Below are 18351 nucleotides of genomic sequence, written 5' to 3' on the forward strand. Positions count from 1 at the left end.
AGAAGTCAAACAGGGTAGGAACCTGGAGGCTGGAATGGATGCAAAGGCCATTGAGGGGAGCTGCTGACTGTCTTGCTTCCTCTGACTTTTTCAACCTGTTTTCTTATAGAACCTGGGATTCCAGCCCAGGGTTGGCACCATCCTCAATGGGTCGGATCTTCTCCCATCAATCAGTAATTAAGAGAATGTCCTACAGGTCTGTCCACAGCCAGATTTTATGGAGGCATTTTCTCAACTGAGGTTCCTTCTTCTTAGATGACTTAGCTTGCATAAAGTTGAAATAAAACTAAACAGCAAAACCACCTGCTTGGCTTATGGCAAAGTTTGTATACAAATTATAGCCAACATTTTCTTTTTCAGTTCTTATTATATGCCAGGCACAGTGTAACTATTCTTTTTTAATTTATTTATTTTTATTTTATGTGCTTTTGTGTTTTCCCTGAATGTATGTCTGTATGAGGGTATCAGATCTTAGAGCTACAGATAGTTGTTAGCTGCCATATGGGTCTGGAAATTGAACCCAGGTGCTCTGGAAGAATAGGCAGTGCTTTTAATCATGGAGTCGTCTCTCCATCCCTCAGTGTAACTATTCTTTTAGCCTATTCTAGTCTACTTTCCATGAGCTTTCCAACAGCTATACCATTCATGAAGTTGTCTTACTCATTTCTCTCTCTCTCTCTCTCTCTCTCTGTCTCTCTCTCCCTCCCTCTCTCCCTCTCTCCCTCCCTCTCCCCTCCCCTCTCTCTGTGTATGTATCTTTATTTCATAGGACCATGGGTGGCTTATATCCTCAAGAACTCAACACAAATGTGTAGAGAAAATATCCTACAGCAAGACTAACATAACCTTCCTAGCTCTACTGCAGTGTGGGAAATTCAACATGGTGGAATTTAAAAAGTTTATGATTTTTTTTAGTGTGTGTGTGTGTGTTTGCATGTGTATGTCCCATGGCATATGTATAAAAATCAAAGGAAAACTTGCAGAAGTCCATTCTCTCCTTCTACCTTCTGGGACCAAAGGATTGACCATCAGATTTGGTGGTGAACAGCTTTGCCTACTGGGTCCTCTTGTTGCCCTATGGTTGAAAATTCTTTACCACCCCTTCATTGAGATACAAGGTTGAATTCCACTTTCTTGGAATATAGGCTGTAAGGGAGACTTTTCTTCCCCCTCACCAGTTCCCAAATAACTGACATGGAAACTTAATGTTAATTATAAATGCTTAGCTGACAGCTAATTCTAACATTTTAAATTAACCCATATTTCTTATCTGCCTTCTTCCATGTGGCAGTATCTTTTTTTAATGTGGCATGTTCATCTTGCTTCTCTGTGTGTCTCTTGCAACTCCTCTAACTCTGCTCTTCTTCTTCTTCTTCTTCTTCTTCTTCTTCTTCTTCTTCTTCTTCTTCTTCTTCTTTCCATCATCCTCTCTGCCCCCCAAATCCTGCCTATTAGACAATCAGCTTTTTATTAATGATGAGAGCAATACATATTTATAATGTACAAAAACTGTTCCACAGAAAGGCTGTTTACAGTGTTTTTCTATACCAATAGAATAATAGGACATTCTGAGACTTCTGGGTTATAAGAATCCTTACAGTTTCTATCTAGATCCCCTGGAACATTATCTCTTGGTGCTCTAAACCATCACTTATGAAGTCATCTATCTGATGCCACTATGCTGGTGAAGACACTGTTTATACAAAATGAAGCTTTCATCTCAAAGGGAATGAAATATATTTTATTCTGGAGACAAATATGAGTGACCATGGACTGGGAACACAGATATAAGTTACTGCAAATACCAATGTGATAATAGTGTCATGAAGTTTTTATATTAAGAGAATAAAGAACATCATAAATCAAGATACTTTTCAAATAAGTTGGTGAAAACAAAAAGGTAGAGAAATCTCTTCTGTATGCCTCAGGTGCTATCTGATGGCATTCTTAGCCTTTGGGTTGCTGTACGCTAGGGAGTCTGTCAATACATTACAAAAAGATTTATCTAATAGTCATAAAGATAGATGTTAGGCCAAACACAAGGGAAGGCAGATCTAGGAGTGTAATTTTCCACTCTAATTTCTAATCAATCAATCAATCAATAAATCAATCAGTCAGTCAGCTTTGAGGAGTCTTTTACAGAGATGTGATTTCCCCCATCCCTGGGAACTTAGTTCACACTGCTATGCTGATGAGGCCATGCACAGGGTTGACTGAGAGTCTGAGTACAGATCTCCAGTCTTCTCTGTTAAAACAGACTTAAAAAGGAAGCTGCTTTTGTCTATCTCATTTGCCATCTCAATGAAACCAAGGAATTTCTGATGTTGACATACATAAAGTTTACCCAGACAAATTCTGGTCAAGTTTTTAAGTTATACAATTATAACATACAATCAAACAATTATTTTCAAGCCTCTATATGTTGGAACACTTTTACATAACAATAGATAAAACAATAAATGTCATTTAGGGGAATATTCACAATCTGTGTGTCTATCCTTCCCACCTCTCAGCTCAGCTCCTACCCTCTCCCTAAGTTTGCCTCTATCAAGCCTTGATGACTCCAGAAACTTGCTGTTGGTGTGGCTTTAAGAGAAGTGACTTTACTTAATTTGACTTCCATTAGGGTAAGCCTGCCTGCTCTGTAGAAAAGGTGTTGCAACTTTGCTCCATCCACCAGAGCTCCTTAGGGCACCCCCTCAATCTTGGTCGACAGCAAATTTTTTGTATCTTGGGTAGTGGTTCTCTCCTTTAAAGCCTGTCCTCTTACCTTTCCTTATGCAGTCAAGTGAGATACAATTACTTGGAGTTCTGAGGAGACTCAGCTGCCTATCTGTGGCTGAACTAGCCAGTTGCTCTTCAGGTCATGCCGTCTCTGTTAGTCAAATAAGGACTATCCACATTCCAGAACCAGGTTCCTCTCTTCCTTTAATGACTCAATGCCAATGACCCAACTAAGGTGACACATTTCTACCATTGTGTATTTTCCCAATGTGCATGCTCCATATCCCCTATAAAGCATACCATCATGACCTGGTCCCACTCTATCTGTTTCCATCTATGCTTAGAGGCAGCCATTTTCACCCACCCTTACCCAATAAATCTCATGTAAGGTCTGTTGCATGGTGTAATTTTTGTGGCATTTCTTGTCCCCCATCCCAAGATACTCTTTTACAAATAAAGAAGAAGAAGGAGAAGGAGAAGGGGAAGAAGAAGAAGAAGAAGAAGAAGAAGAAGAAGAAGAAGAAGAAGAAGAAGAAGAAGCAGAAGAAGAAGAAGAAGCAGAAGAAGAAGAAGAAGAAGAAGAAGAAGAAGAAGAAGAAGAAGAAGAAGAAGAAAGAAGAAGAAGAGGAGGAGGAGAAGGAGGAGGAGGAAGGAGGAGGAGGAGGAGAAAGAAAAAAGGTTCTCCTGTAATTCACTGAACCCTGTGGGTGCTATGGCTAGAGCCTTTGTGCTTCCCGATGTTTGAGAAGCAGGAGGCCTCTTCTGATGTAGGAGTTCTGGAAGGGAAAATGTAAACTCTGCCAAAATTGTCCTAAGAGGAGGGTCCAACAGCAGCAGTTCACCCATTTTTACTTCTACCATTGCTCCACAAACATATATGGAAGGAGAGAGGAAGGATGGTGACAATATTCTTGGAAGAAGGGTGACTTGGAGTCAAATATAAGTTATGTGATACAAAGAGATAGGTTCACTGAAATGCAAAATGGAGAGATGTAGCCACACTCGGATTCTCTTGTGGAGTAGCTATCACTTGCCATTGTATGATACTATGAAAGATTCACTTAACCAGGCCCCATCCAGACCTAAGAGAAGAGGAGTTTGGTGTGGGAGAAGGAAGCCAAACAAACTAGAGTTAATGTCATATCTCTAGAGTTAATTCTCAAGGTTTAAGCTCAGACTCCAGGACTCTGTGCTTGTATAACTTTGACAATTCAGTTTCTCTGAACTACAGATAATGACAGTGGGTTGTGAGGATTAAATGAATTAATGTATCAAGGAATTGGAAAAGTGCCTAGTAAATGCACAGCCCTACTAGTCCCAGATGCCTGGATGAACATGGTAGATACAATTCAGGAAGTTGTGGGTGGAGAGTAGGACAAAGACTCAGGTCAAAATTAGTATGCAAAAAAGCCAGAAAGTAGAGAGAAAAAGACTAGATCCTCCTTAACAAAGTTGGCACATAACAGCATGCCCAGGGGGGAAAATCACACTGTGTGAATGATCTGAAATGATATTGTGATGCAAACATGCCAATCCTTTGGACAACAATTGCCATTGGTCTCTGATCTTTCCCCCAGCTCTGGTATACTTTCTTCCTTGGAAGTTCTGTCTTTCTTAATAAATGGTCTCTTCTTCTACCACTATGGGTTCTTGGTTTAATTCCTTGTTCTGACACAGAAGAGCATGGAAATCCCTGTAGGTGCCACTGGACTCCAGTATCCACCTATAACAAAACTGTGTACTTCTGGTATGTTTATTGGTTGGAGGCCAAGAGTTCTGACATTGGTTAATATGCCATAAAACTCATCTTCACATCTTAGCCTGGCAATATTCTATGTCATGGTGCTTTACAAAGGATACAGTATGGACCCTTATGATTCTCACAGGCTCAAAGGCACGGAAGTGGAAAGTTCAGAGCCAGTGTGATAAATGCTCTAAGAGGCCTTGGAGAAGCATAGTAGGCTTTTGGGGGAGGTTATATCAAAGGACAATCAGAAGATGAGTAAGAGTTATCCAGGAAGAGGGGGCTGAATGCTAGATGTGGAGGTAACTTTTGTATTCAGGTTTGCTCTGGGCCACAAAGTGGTTCTGAGTGGGTGAAGTGTGGGCACCAGGGTTGTGTCTGGAAAGAGAAGCAGCATCTGCTGACTTAGGAGAATTGGGCTGGTTCAGTCCTTGCCAGCTCCACTTAACATAGCAATGGTTCAAAACAGCACTCCTTCCTAGATTAGTCAATCATGGACTGCTTTGATTCCCAGAACTATAAAATGTCACAGAGGCCCACGTTCCTAATTGATGACTATATGATCACTCTTGATGGAGTATTTTCCAGTTTGGGTACTGCCACATGGACACTCAGAGAAAACTTACTGAAAGTGATGGCATGGACTGTCTTGAAAGGCAGGTGGTAGGGATAAGGAAGGAAGAGGAGGAAGAATATGTCGTTGAGGGGATCAACAACAACAAAAAAATCAAGGTTATTCCAAAGGACTCTATAGTTCAAGAGGTTTTCTGAATGGTAGTAAGAAATAAAGCAGGATGCTGCTAAACTGGAAAAATGATAAAAGAAAATTACCAGGTTGAGGAATCCTGACCTAAACTGATCTAGGTCTCTTGCCTTAAATGGGGTAAGTGAGGCTGGAACCCAAAGATCTAGTATACCATGTCAACTGCTGCTAAGGGACATAAGACACAACCAGATATGCAAAAGTATGGCTCTGTGATATTCCAGATTATGATGGTTAACCTTGATTGTCAACTACTGGTTTTGGAATCACTTTGGAGACACACGTAGGTTTTGGTGATATTCCACTGGTTGGGGTCTTGGATTGAATAAAAAGAAAAAAAGCAAGATGAGTTCCAGCATTCATTTCATCTCTGCACTTTCTTGATTGTGGATGCAGCGTTACCAGCTGTCTAATGCTCCTGCTGGCATGCCTTCCCTGCCGTGGTGGTGGACTACATCTCTCTCTCTCTCTCTCTCTCTCTCTCTCTCTCTCTCTCTCTCTCTCTCTCTCTCTCTCTCTCTCTCTCTCTCTCTCCAGGATTTCTCTGTATTGTTTTGGAGTCTGTCCTGGAACTCACTTTGTAGACCAGGCTGGCCTCAAACTCACTGAGATCTGCCTGCCTCTGCCTCCTGAGTGCTGGGATTAAAAGGTGTGCACCACCAGCACCTGGCACTACGTCTCATTTTAAGCTATGAGCCAAAATAAACCATATCTTCCTTAGGAACCAATGCACAGCTAGATAAAACAAAACAAAACCAGAAGACATTAATAATTAGTACTGAAGAAGAAAGATTGTAAGAGTTTCTATGTTTATATATGTTGCATGTACTGCCTGAAAAGAGCAATGGTGTTATTAGTCACTGAATTATTATGCAAGGTCCCCTTTCTTTCTTTCATTTCTTCCCTCCCCTGCTGTGGTTTATTTTCTTTTTAATACACTTTTGTCCCTGGATTTTTCACTTTACTGCTGTATTAAATGTGGGTATGTTTTTCCTTTTCAGAATTTAAAAGCAGAATTGGTTTGATTAACTTTGTTAAGATGAGGTGGTGATGATAGGAAGTGGTTACAAGATTGGCTTAGAAGGTAAATGCTGTGAACTTTAATGCAGTTTATCTGCTAACCCAGATTCTGACACACTGTCTATGATATTTCCGCTGCAAGTTTTGGTTTGGCCTAATTCTTTTAAAGATGAGAAGCTGACTTGATGCTTTCCCTCCCAAACAGCTTCCTTTTCCTGTATCTCATTTACCTTAGTGTTTGCTATCAGTTTTGTGTTTGAGAAATGAGCACTTGAGTGATGCTGATTAGGTGTGAATGTAAGCATACTATGGGCATATATGTGTGCATGTATGTGCTTGTGTGGGTGTGTAAATGAATGCACAGTTCATGATGCTTTCATGACATTGCAAGTTAACTAACAAAGTTCTAGCCTCCTTAACGTAGTAAAGGTGTGTGCTGTGGAATATTCCTTTACACTGTGTGAAAATATATTACTGTGATTGATTTAACAAAAAGCTGAATAGCCAATAGCTAGTTGGGATTTTTGGGCATAGAGGACACTGGGAAGAAGGGTAGAGAAGCCAGACAGACATGGGATGAGTCGAATATACAAAATGGGATAGAGGTAAAAGCCACTTGGTAAAATGTAGATTAATAGATATCAGTTAATTTAAGTTATAAGACCTAACTAAAGACAAGCATAAGCTATTGGCTGAGCTTTCATAATTAATAAGATGTCTCCATGTCATGATTTGGAGGACAGAAAAATCTATCTACAGGTGTGGTTCTCTTTCAAACACTATGAAATTATCAGAAGAAAAGAAGGATATATATATATATATATATATGTAAACTGACAATGTTCTTGGAAATTTGCATCAAGTCTTACTGGCAAACACACCTGTAAAGAATCTAAGATTGGCCGGGCGTTGGTGGCGCATGCCTTTAATCCCAGCACTTGGGAGGCAGAGGCAGGCAGATCTCTGTAAGTTCGAGACCAGCCTGGACTACCAAGGGAGTTCCAGGACAGCCTCCAAAGCCACAGAGAAACCCTGTCTCGAAAAAAAAAGAATCTAAGATTAGGGGAGTTTTAGGGGGAATATAAGATGACAGCAAATGGAATAAAATAATTGAGATCAAAGTCCACTAATCTAAAGAAGGAAAATCACATGACCATGTCATCTGATAAAGAAAGGATGTTTAACCAAACTCTGTTGATGACAAAACTCTAAGAAAAAAAAGGAGATATACAGAAACTTCCCTAGTCTTATATTTCCAAAAATCTACAATCTTACACCTGTCACTGTGCAATGAAAGGTGGATTGTTTCCATGTAAGACAAACAAAGCAGGAGAGAAGTGATTACTCTCTCTACTCGTATTCACTATGGACTGGCAGTCCTAGTCAGCATAATAAGGAGAGAAGAGGCAATTAAGGTACATAGATTAGAACAGAAGTGATAAAAATACCTGTTTTAAGATGATATGAGGGTCTACACAGCAAATGCCAAGGAATCTCCAAAACAGCAAAAATGAAACAACCCTTATAATAAATAACTACAGTCAAGTTTCAAGATACAAGTTCAACAGATAAAAACTAGCTCTCACAGCTGATCTGAACAGGGGAGAGCTCTTGGACCCCAGACCGACAGTGGGGAGGCCAGCATGGGACTGATCTGGACCCCCCAAATGTGAGTGTCAGTGAGAAGGCCTGGGCAACCTATGGGGCCCTGAGCTGTGGATCAGTGTCTATCCCTGGTATACAAACTGTCTTCATGTGCCTATAGCACAAAGAGAGATGCTCTCTCAGCCTGGACTCTTAGGGGAGTGCCTTGACCCTACCAAGAGTAAAATGACAGACTCTAGATATCACCTATGTGGAAGGATTTGGCAATAGGGTGGGAGGGAGGGGGGGAAGGGGAGTGTGGGAAGAGGGGAGGGAGAGGGAACTGGGATTGACATGTAAAACAAGCTATTTAAAATTAAAATAAAAAATGATAAAAAAACTAGCTCTCTAAGTTTGAAGTAAGTACATGATAATCACATTAAATATGCAATTTATAATCTCTCAAAAAAGAAATACTTAGCTATGATTCTTTAAGTTGCATATAAATCATGTATACTGCCACCTATAAAATTTGGAATTAAACTATAGCATATTGAAACAAATGGTAAGACACCATGTTCATGAGCTGTACAATCACCATGCTAAAAATGTTAGTTTCCGCAGGGCGGTGGTGACGCATGCCTTTAATCCCAGCACTCGGGAGGCAGAGGCAGGCGGATCTCTGTGAGTTCGAGGCCAGGCTGGACCGACAGCCTCCAAAACAATAGAGAAACCCTGTCTCGTAAAACCAAAAAAAAAAAAAAGTCAGTTTCCTTTTAAATCAGATTACAACTTCTATTAACATCTTTCAAGAACTTTTATAGATTCAGACAAGCATGTTCTAAAATTTACATGCGAAGGCAAAAGACTAGAATCACCAAGGTACTTTGACAAAGGAGTGAAGAGGAAAGAATCATTCATTCAACCTGATTTTAAAAGTTTTTTGTGGCTTGTGCAGACTTATAGAAGGACAGACACAGAGACTAACGGAAGAGACTAGGAAACCTAGATGGCAACACATACAAGGATGGTAGACAGTTGTGGTTGCTGTGCTAGTATCATTAGTTGTGATCTAAGGTCTAGATGAACAATTTCAGAAGCTGGTTGTTTTGTACTTAGTACTGTACAATTCAGTTTTCTTGTTAGACAAAAATCAAATAATTAAGTTAGATATTAATAGTTTCAAAGATACTAAATTATTCATACTAGTTTTGTTCTATGTGATGTCATTGCTTTTTAAAATGTCACATGCATTATGTTAATAATAATGACATAATTTTGATTTTATATTAAAATGGTGCTCTCAATTTCATATTCATAGGCTCAAAACCACAAACAAGAACTTCAACCTAAACTTTTGACTTTTTACAAATATTAACTTAAAATGGATGATAGATACAAATGCAGCATATAAAACTTTCCAAAGACAACTTTGGACTGAAATTTTGAAGGATTCTTTGACACAACACCAAAAAATAAAATATACAAAATAAAGAAGAGACGAATAAGAGTTAATCAAAATGGAAGACTGGCCTGCTGTGTTAGGATGGCCCTAACCCTCAGTCATTTGGATGGTGTCTATCTATGTTGGGTGATGGCCAAACTTCCTTCCTTAGTCTGCTGATTTGAATCCCAGTCTCTTCAGAGCATCCTTTAACACATCCAGAAACAATGCGTGACTAGCGATTGAGTAACCCTTTATCTAGCTACACCTAAAATTTAAGTGTCTATCAACAGAACCAGGAATCATGCTTTAGGGCAGTGGTTTTCAACCTGTGAACTGCAACCCCTTTGGGGTCAAATGACCTTTTCACAGGGGTCACATAAGACCATCAGAAATGATTTTTATTATGATTCATAACAGTAGCAAAAATAAATTTATAGCTGGGGATCACCACAACTGTATTAAAGGGTCACATCACCAGGAAGGGTGAGAACAACTATTCTAGCACATTTATCCCAGGAAGTGAAAACTTAGTCTTAAATTTTATAGCAGATTTCTTTTCTTAACAGCCTTGGGATAGAAGCAACAACCCTAAACAGCAATAAAAAAGAATTCATAGAGCCAGGAAATAAATTCACGTTTTCTGATTGGCAAAATGTTAATTTTGATTATTGCAACAAATACCTGAGACAATTAACTTAGAAAGAGGAAAGGTTTGTTTTGATTTTTGTTGTTGGCATTGCTTTTGTTGAGATAGGATCTTATGTAGCCCAGTGTGGTCTTGAATTTGCTGTGTGGGTAAGATGACTTTGAAGTTTCATTTCTCCTGACTATAGCTCCCAAGTTTTGGGTATTGTATCAGGCCCCACCACACCCACTACTTTGGCTTATTTTAAAAGATTTCTGTACAAGATCCATTGGCCCACTGGTTTGGTGTGTGGCAGGAATGTGTGGTGGAAAATAACTGTTCACCTTCCTTCAGTCTAGGACTTGGGAGAAGTATCAGGTCCAATGATTAAAAATTTACCACTAGGCTCCACCTTCTAATATCGCTACACTGGGATGAAACTTTCCCATAGCTAGATTCAATTATATAGCAGGCGAAGTTAAAGGTGTTGCAGGCTGGTGTGACCGTGAAGGTGTGGATGGCCTGAGGGAGGAGTTTGTAATGGTGAAGTAGCTTTCCCTCTGGATTGTCACAGGTTATTGAACTCCACACATGGAATAGAATGACACTGAACTATACACAGCAATGTCCCATTTCTGATATGGGCATGGTATATAACTATGGAAGATAAAACCATCAAAGGAAACTGGCTGACGTTTATTATTATTATTTGCAAATTATTATTTTTGAGATTGTTATATTTTATTTATCATTTATATGTAGCAATTTTATTTATTTTTATATTTTATGGAACTATATGTAAATTTTGTTATTATTTATGTGTCTTGGGCTGACTTTGAACTGACCATGTAGCTAAGAATGACTTTGTACTTCTGTCTGATTCTCTTGCCTCTCCCTCCCAAATGCTGGGATAACAGGCAGTGCTGGATGTAGAACCCAGTGTTTCTTGAATGCTGGGTGAGCATTCTACTTATTGAATTACAACTCCAGCCAGAAGCCAGGTAAAGTTTAGATGGAGTTTCTTTATATTAGTAGCTTCCTGTCAATCAGCATTTGTTTTGTAGTTAACTAAAAGGGCTTGATCCTGTAATTATTTAACTAAAAAAGCTTCAGGCGGAGCTGGAGAGATGGTTCATCAGTTAAAAACTCTGCCTGTTTTTTTCAGAGGACTTGGGATCAGCACCCACATGGTGGCTCATAACTGACTTTAACTCCAGTTCCAGGGGATCCAACACCCTCTTCTGAACTCTGTAGGCACAGGTACTAGAACAAAGCGACAGGATCAACAACTATAGTATAACTGTATAATGAAATACTCAGTGATTGAAATGGACAAGACACTATTACAAGTCATAGTGCAGATGACTCTCACACATGGTGAACGTGTGGAAGAATGTATATTTTGAATGAAACTTGGGAAAATCTGGGAAAGATGAATCTAATATATAGCAAGAGAAATTCTAAAAAGGGCCAATATAACATATGCTAACAATATACATATCAGTGATTGATAAGTAGGTCATTGTCTGGGAAAGTGGGTAATTATAAGGGGATTTGGGAATGATGGATATATTTTGAATCTAGGTTGTGGTATTTACACTGATCTGTACTTATGTGTACCTGCTTGAAGCAAATGCATATTACTGTCAATTATAGTCTAACAAAGCTGATAAAATAAATGAAGCTATTAATGGTTTTCTGAGGGTAGGGGAAAGTCAGGCTCCTTAAGACAAGGTTAGCTCAGGGGCTGTATGCAGGAGAAGTTGCAGAAGTGATTGTCATATCCTGAAGTTCCTCTTCTGGATTATTCATTCAGAGAAATGGCACAGGCCACACAGAGACACGGGGAGCTGCTTGTAATCGTATTGCTTTTGCCAGCACAGAATAGGGCCAAGGTAGCAATCAGAAATATGCTCACCAATATGTCACAGTTACCACCAGAAACATTGTGCTGAGTAAATATACTGAATGGTATTTCTGATATGCTGCAATTTTTAAGAATACACATGGATTTAAATATGAACACATCTTCCATACAAATAAATGGGAAATGGACCCAAGTATTCACTATATATGCTAGAGAGGGATGAGTGCCCCAAGACTTCAAGAAAAAATGATCTGGAGATGAGTGCGCAATGGGGAAATAGCAAAACTAAATACAGAGGAAGAAGTACTTGGTGTGGGCTGATTTGGGGGAGTATTCAGTTAAGTACCATGCAGCTAGAAATGTTCCAGACCTGATGCTGAGGATGGTTGAGGCTTGGGCATCAGGACCACACTATAGGATCCAAGATTTATTGAATCTCTTGGGAAGGTTTGAAAATGCTGTACATGTATCATACAGCTAGAGATTTGGAGTTAATTGACTTGGAGTGTTTCATTGGACCACCATGATTATAAAATGTCCTTCCCACCAGACGGTGGTGGTACACACCTTTAATCCCAGAACTTGGGAGGCTGAGGCAAGTGGATCTCTGTGAGTGTGAGGACAGTTTGGTCTACAGAGTGAGTTCCAAGACTGCCAGGGCTACACAGAGAAACCCTATCTGGAAAAAAAAAGTCTTCTCCAAGTGATGCCATACACGGACAAGATTGGGAGTTGGATTTCATATGTAAGAACAATGGGGGTTCCTCCGGCAGCATCAGGTAAACAGGCCGGCTTCCTGGCCTGTGTTCCAGTGCCTGCAGATCGCCTGGGAACTGCACAGAGCTCCCAATCCCGGCGGGAGCCAAGCACCCCAGACTCCAGATCTTCTCTCCCACCATCGAGACCAGGAAGTGAGAGGAGCCTGGGAGTCCAGGGAAGTAGCTGTTCCGGATCAGGTACAATAGGACCCAGCATAGGATCCAGGGGACCAGGTAGGAGGCTAAGCGCCCCAGATTCCTGTTCTTCTTCTCCACCCATGGACCAGCATTTGGACAAGGAATAGAAGAACCACCAGATTATTGGACTTGCTAGCACCCACCAAAAAGGGAACTCTGGTCCCCAGACCAGTAAGGGGCTCTTTCTGCACCCACTAGAAGAAGAGATGGGAAAGAGACAATACAAAAACACAGTCAGCAACAGAAAAACAAATATGACACCGCCAGATTCTAGAGACTCCACACCAGCAAACCCCAACATTCCAATGCGAACGAAGCAGAAGAGAACGACCTTAAAAGCACTTTCATGAAAATGATAGAGGCCCTAAAAGAGGATATTGGAAAATCCCTCAAAGAAATGGAAGAAAAAACAAACCAAAAAAATGCAAGAAATGGAAGAAAAAACAAACCAAAAAATGCAAGAATTGGATGAAAAAACAAACCAAAAAAGGCAGAAAATGGAAGAAGAAATGAAGCAAAAAATGCAAGAAATGGAAGAAGAAACATACCAAAAAAGGCAGGAAATGGAAGAAGAAACAAAGCAAAAAATGCAAGAAATGGTAGAAAAAACAAAGCAAAAAATGAAAAAAATGGAAGAAGAAACAAACCAAAAAAGCCAGGAAATGGAAGAAGAAACAAAGCACAAAATGCGAGACATGGAACAAAAAGCAAACCAAAAAATGCAAGAAATGGAAGAAAGAACAAACCAAAAAATTCATAAAAGGCAACAAACGGACGAACAGATAAACAGAAAATTGCAAGAAGCAATGCAAACACTGCAAGGGTTGAAAACTGAAATAGAGACATTAAAAAAAAAACACAATCTGAAGAAAGGCAGAAAATAGAAAAGCTGGACAAACAGTCAGGCACTACCAATACAAGCATTACCAACAGAATAGAAGAGATGGAAGAGAGAATCTCAAGTGTTGAAGATACACTAGGAGAAATGGATTTATCAACCAAAGAAAACCTTAAATCCAACAAATCCTTAACACAAAACATCCAGGAAATATGGGACACCATGAAAAGACCAAACCTAAGAATAATAGGTATAGAAGAAGGAGAAGAAATCCACCTCAAAGGGGCAGAAGGCATATTCAACAAAATCATAGAAGAAAACTTTCCCAACCTTAAGAAATACATGCCAATGAAGGTACAAGAAGCCTACAGAACACCAAATAGAGTGGACCACAAAAAAATCCCTCGCCACATAATAATCAAGACCCCAAACATACAGAATAAAGAAAGAATATTAAGAGCAGCTAAGGAAAAAGGTCAAGTAACATATAAAGGCAGACCTATCAGAATTACACCTGATTTCTCCATGGAAACTCTGAAAGCCAGAAGGTCCTGGATAGATATTCTACCTACACTAAGAGACCATGGATGCCAGCCCAGACTACTATACCCGGCAAAGCTCTCAATCACTATAGACGGAGAAAACAAGATATTCCATGACAAAACTAGATTCAACCAATATGTGTCCACTAACCCAGCCCTACAGAAAATTTTGGAAGGAAAACTCCAACCCAAGGAAGCTAACAACAACCAGAAAAACATAAGCATTAGAGAATCCCTCTCTACCAACAGCCAAAAGAACAAAGGGGTGAAATTCCACACATAATTCCAACAACAACAACCATCGCAAATCGAAGAAGGATGAGCAATCAATGGTCATTAATATCCCTCAATATTAATGGCCTTAACTCACCCATAAAAAGACACGGACTAGCAGAATGGATTCGAAGACAGAACCCTTCCTTCTGCTGCATACAAGAAACACACCTCACCCTCAAAGACAGACATTACCTGAGAGTTAAAGGTTGGGAAAAAATTTTCAATCAAATGGACCCAAGAAACAAGCAGGGGTAGCAATCCTAATATCTAACAAACTAGACTTTAAAATAAAATCAATCAAAAGAGATGAAGGAGGTCATTACATACTCATCACAGGTGAAACCCACCAAGATGAAGTGTCTATCCTGAACATCTATGCCCCCAATACAAAGGCATCCACATTCGTTAAAGAAACATTATTAGAACTTAAATCTCATCTAAAGCCCCACACAGTTATAGTGGGAGATTTCAACACACCACTCTCACCACTAGACAGGAATACCAGACAGAAACTCAACAAAGAAGCAAAGGGTCTAATAGAAGTAATGGCCCAACTGGGATTAACAGATATCTATAGAACATTTCATCCACATAAAAAAGAATATACCTTCTTCTCACCACCACATGCAACCTTCTCAAAAATCGACCATATACTTGGCAACATATCAAACCTCAGCAGCTACAAAAAAATTGGAATAACTCCATGCATCTTATCAGACCACCATGCCTTAAAATTAGAATTCAACAACAACAGAAATTGCAGAAAACCTACAAACTCATGGAAATTGAATAATGCTCAACTGCACCATCCCTGGGTCAAAGAGGAAATAAAAAAAGAAATTAAAGGCTTCCTCGAATTCAATGAAAATGAAGACACAACATACCCAAACCTATGGGGCACTTTGAAAGCAGTGCTACGGGGGAAGTTCATAGCACTAAGTGCTCACATGAAGAAACAGGAGAACAGTTATACCAGAGAATTAACATCACAGCTAAAAGCTCTAGAACACAAAGAAGCAAACTCCCCCAGGAGGAGTAGACGCCAGGAAATAATCAAATTGAGGGCTGAAATCAATAAAGTAGAAACCAGGAAAACAATACAAAGAATCAATGCAACGAAGAGTTGGTTCTTTGAGGAATCAACAAGATAGACAAACCTTTGTCCAAACTTACCAAACAGCAGAGAGTGAACACGCAAATTAACAAAATCAGAAATGAAAAGGGGGACATAACAACAGACTCTGAGGAAATCCAGAGAATCATTAGGTCATACTTTGAAAACCTGTACTCCACAAAATTCGAAAATTTAAAGGAAATGGATGACTTCCTGGACAGCTATCATTTGCCAAAACTAAATCAAGAACAGATAAGCAATTTAAATAGACCTATAACCCCTATGGAAATAGAAGCTGTCATCAAAAGTCTCCCAACCAAAAAAAGTCCAGGTCCAGATGGCCTCAGTGCAGAATTCTACCACAAATTCAAAGAACAGCTTATACCAATTCTTCTCAAAGTGTTCCACACAATAGAAGCAGAAGGGTCTTTGCCAAACTCTTTCTATGAGGCTTCAATAACCTTGATCCCCAAGCCACACAAAGATACAACTAAGAAAGAGAACTTCAGGCCAATATCCCTCATGAACATTGATGCAAAAATACTCAATAAAATACTGGCAAATCAGATCCAAGAACACATCAAAACAATCATTCACCACGATCAAGTAGGTTTCATCCCAGGGATGCAGGGATGGTTCAACATACGAAAATCCATCAACGTAATCCACCATATAAACAAGCTGAAAAACAAAAATCACATGATCATCTCACTAGATGCTGAAAAAGCCTTTGACAAAATCCAACACCCCTTCATGATAAAGGTCTTGGAGAGATCTGGGATAACAGGGACATACTTAAACATAATAAAAGCTATATACAGTAAACCAACAGCCAACATCAAACTAAATGGACAGAAACTCAACGCAATTCCTCTAAAATCAGGAACAAAACAAGGCTGTCCACTCTCTCCATACCTTTTCAACATGGTACTTGAAGTTCTAGCTATTGCCATACAACAACAAAGGGGGATCAAGGGGATACAAATTGGGAAGGAAGAGGTCAAACTTTCACTGTTTGCAGACGATATGATAGTTTACATCAATGACCCAAAGAACTCTACCAGGGAACTCTTACAGCTGATTAACACCTTCAGCAAAGTGGCAGGCTGCAAGATCAACTCAAGAAAATCAGTAGCCCTACTATATACAGATGATAAAAGGGCTGAAAGAGAAATCAGAGAAACATCACCCTTTACAATTGCCACAAACAACATAAAATACCTTGGGGTAACGCTAACCAAACAAGTGAAAGACCTGTATCGTAAGAACTTTGAATCTTTAAAGAAAGAAATTAAAGAAGCCCTCAGAAAATGCAAAGATCTCCCATGCTCTTGGATAGGTAGGATCAATGTAGTAAAAATGGCAATCCTGCCAAAAGCAATCTACAGATTCAATGCAATCCCCATTAAAATCCCAGCACAATTCTTCACAGACCTTGAAAGAACAATAATCAATTTTGTATGGAAAAACAAAAGACCCAGGATAGCCAAAACAACCCTGTTCAACAAGGCAACGTCCGGAGGCATCACCATCCCTGACCTCAAGCTCTATTATAGAGCTATAGTCCTGAAAACAGCTTGGTATTGGCACAAAAATAGACAGGTAGACCAATGGAATCAAATTGAAAATCCGGGTATTAACCCACACACGTACGAACATCTGATCTTTGACAAAGAAGCTAAAAATATACAATGAAATAAAGAAAGCATCTTCAACAAATGGTGCTGGCATAATTGGAGACTGGCATGTAGAAGAATGCGGATCGATCCATGTTTATCGCCATGCACAAAACTTAAGTCCAAATGGATCAAAGACCTCAACATAAATCCAGCCACACTGAACCTCTTAGAAGAGAAAGTGGGTGGTACCCTTGAACGAATAGGTACAGGAGACAGCTTCCTGAACATAACACCAGTAGCACAGACAGTGAGATCAACAATTAATAAATGGGACCTACTGAAACTGAGAAGCTTCTGTAAGGCAAAGGACACAGCAAGACAAAAAGGCAGCCCACAGAATGGGAAAAAATATTCACTAATCCCACATCTGACAGAGGGTTGATCTCCAAAATTTACAAAGAACTCAAGAAGCAAGTCTCCAAAACAGCAAATGACCCAATTAAAAAGTGGGCTGCAGAACTAAATAGAGAGTTTTCAATAGAGGAGTCTAAAATGGCTGAGAGGCACTTGAGAAAGTGCTCAACATCCTTAGCCATCCGGGAAATGCAAATCAAAACAACTCTGAGATACCATCTCACTCCTGTCAGAATGGCTAAAATCAAAAACACCAATGACAATTTATGCTGGAGAGTATGTGGTGAAAGGGGAACACTCCTCCATTGCTGGTGAGAGTGCCAACTGGTTCAGCCACTTTGGAAATCAGTATGGAGATTCCTCAGAAAAATGGGAATAAACCTACCACAAGACCCAGCAACTCCACTCTTAGGCATATATCCAAAAGATGCCCATTCATACAACAAAGATGTCTGTTCCACTATGTTCATAGCAGCTTTATTTGTAATAGCCAGAACTTGGAAGCAACCTAGATGTCCCTCACCCGAAGAGTGGATAGAGAAAATGTGGTACATCTACACAATGGAGTACTATTCAGCAGAAAAAAATAATGGAATCATGAGATTCGCAGGCAAATGGATGACACTAGAAGAAACCATCCTGAGTGAGGTAACCCAGTCACAAAAAGAGAAACATGGCATGTACTCTCTCATATATGGATTTTAGACATAGATCTGGGGAGTGCCAGCCTACAATCCTATGGCCAGAGAGTCTGGGAAACAGAAACTTCATTTAGTGGCTGGTTAAGTACTGAGCTGAACTCAAGAAAGCCAGTAACA

The sequence above is a fragment of the Mesocricetus auratus genome, unplaced genomic scaffold (genome assembly GCF_017639785.1).
Source record: "Mesocricetus auratus isolate SY011 unplaced genomic scaffold, BCM_Maur_2.0 Super-Scaffold_100691, whole genome shotgun sequence".
NCBI lineage: Eukaryota > Metazoa > Chordata > Mammalia > Rodentia > Cricetidae > Mesocricetus > Mesocricetus auratus.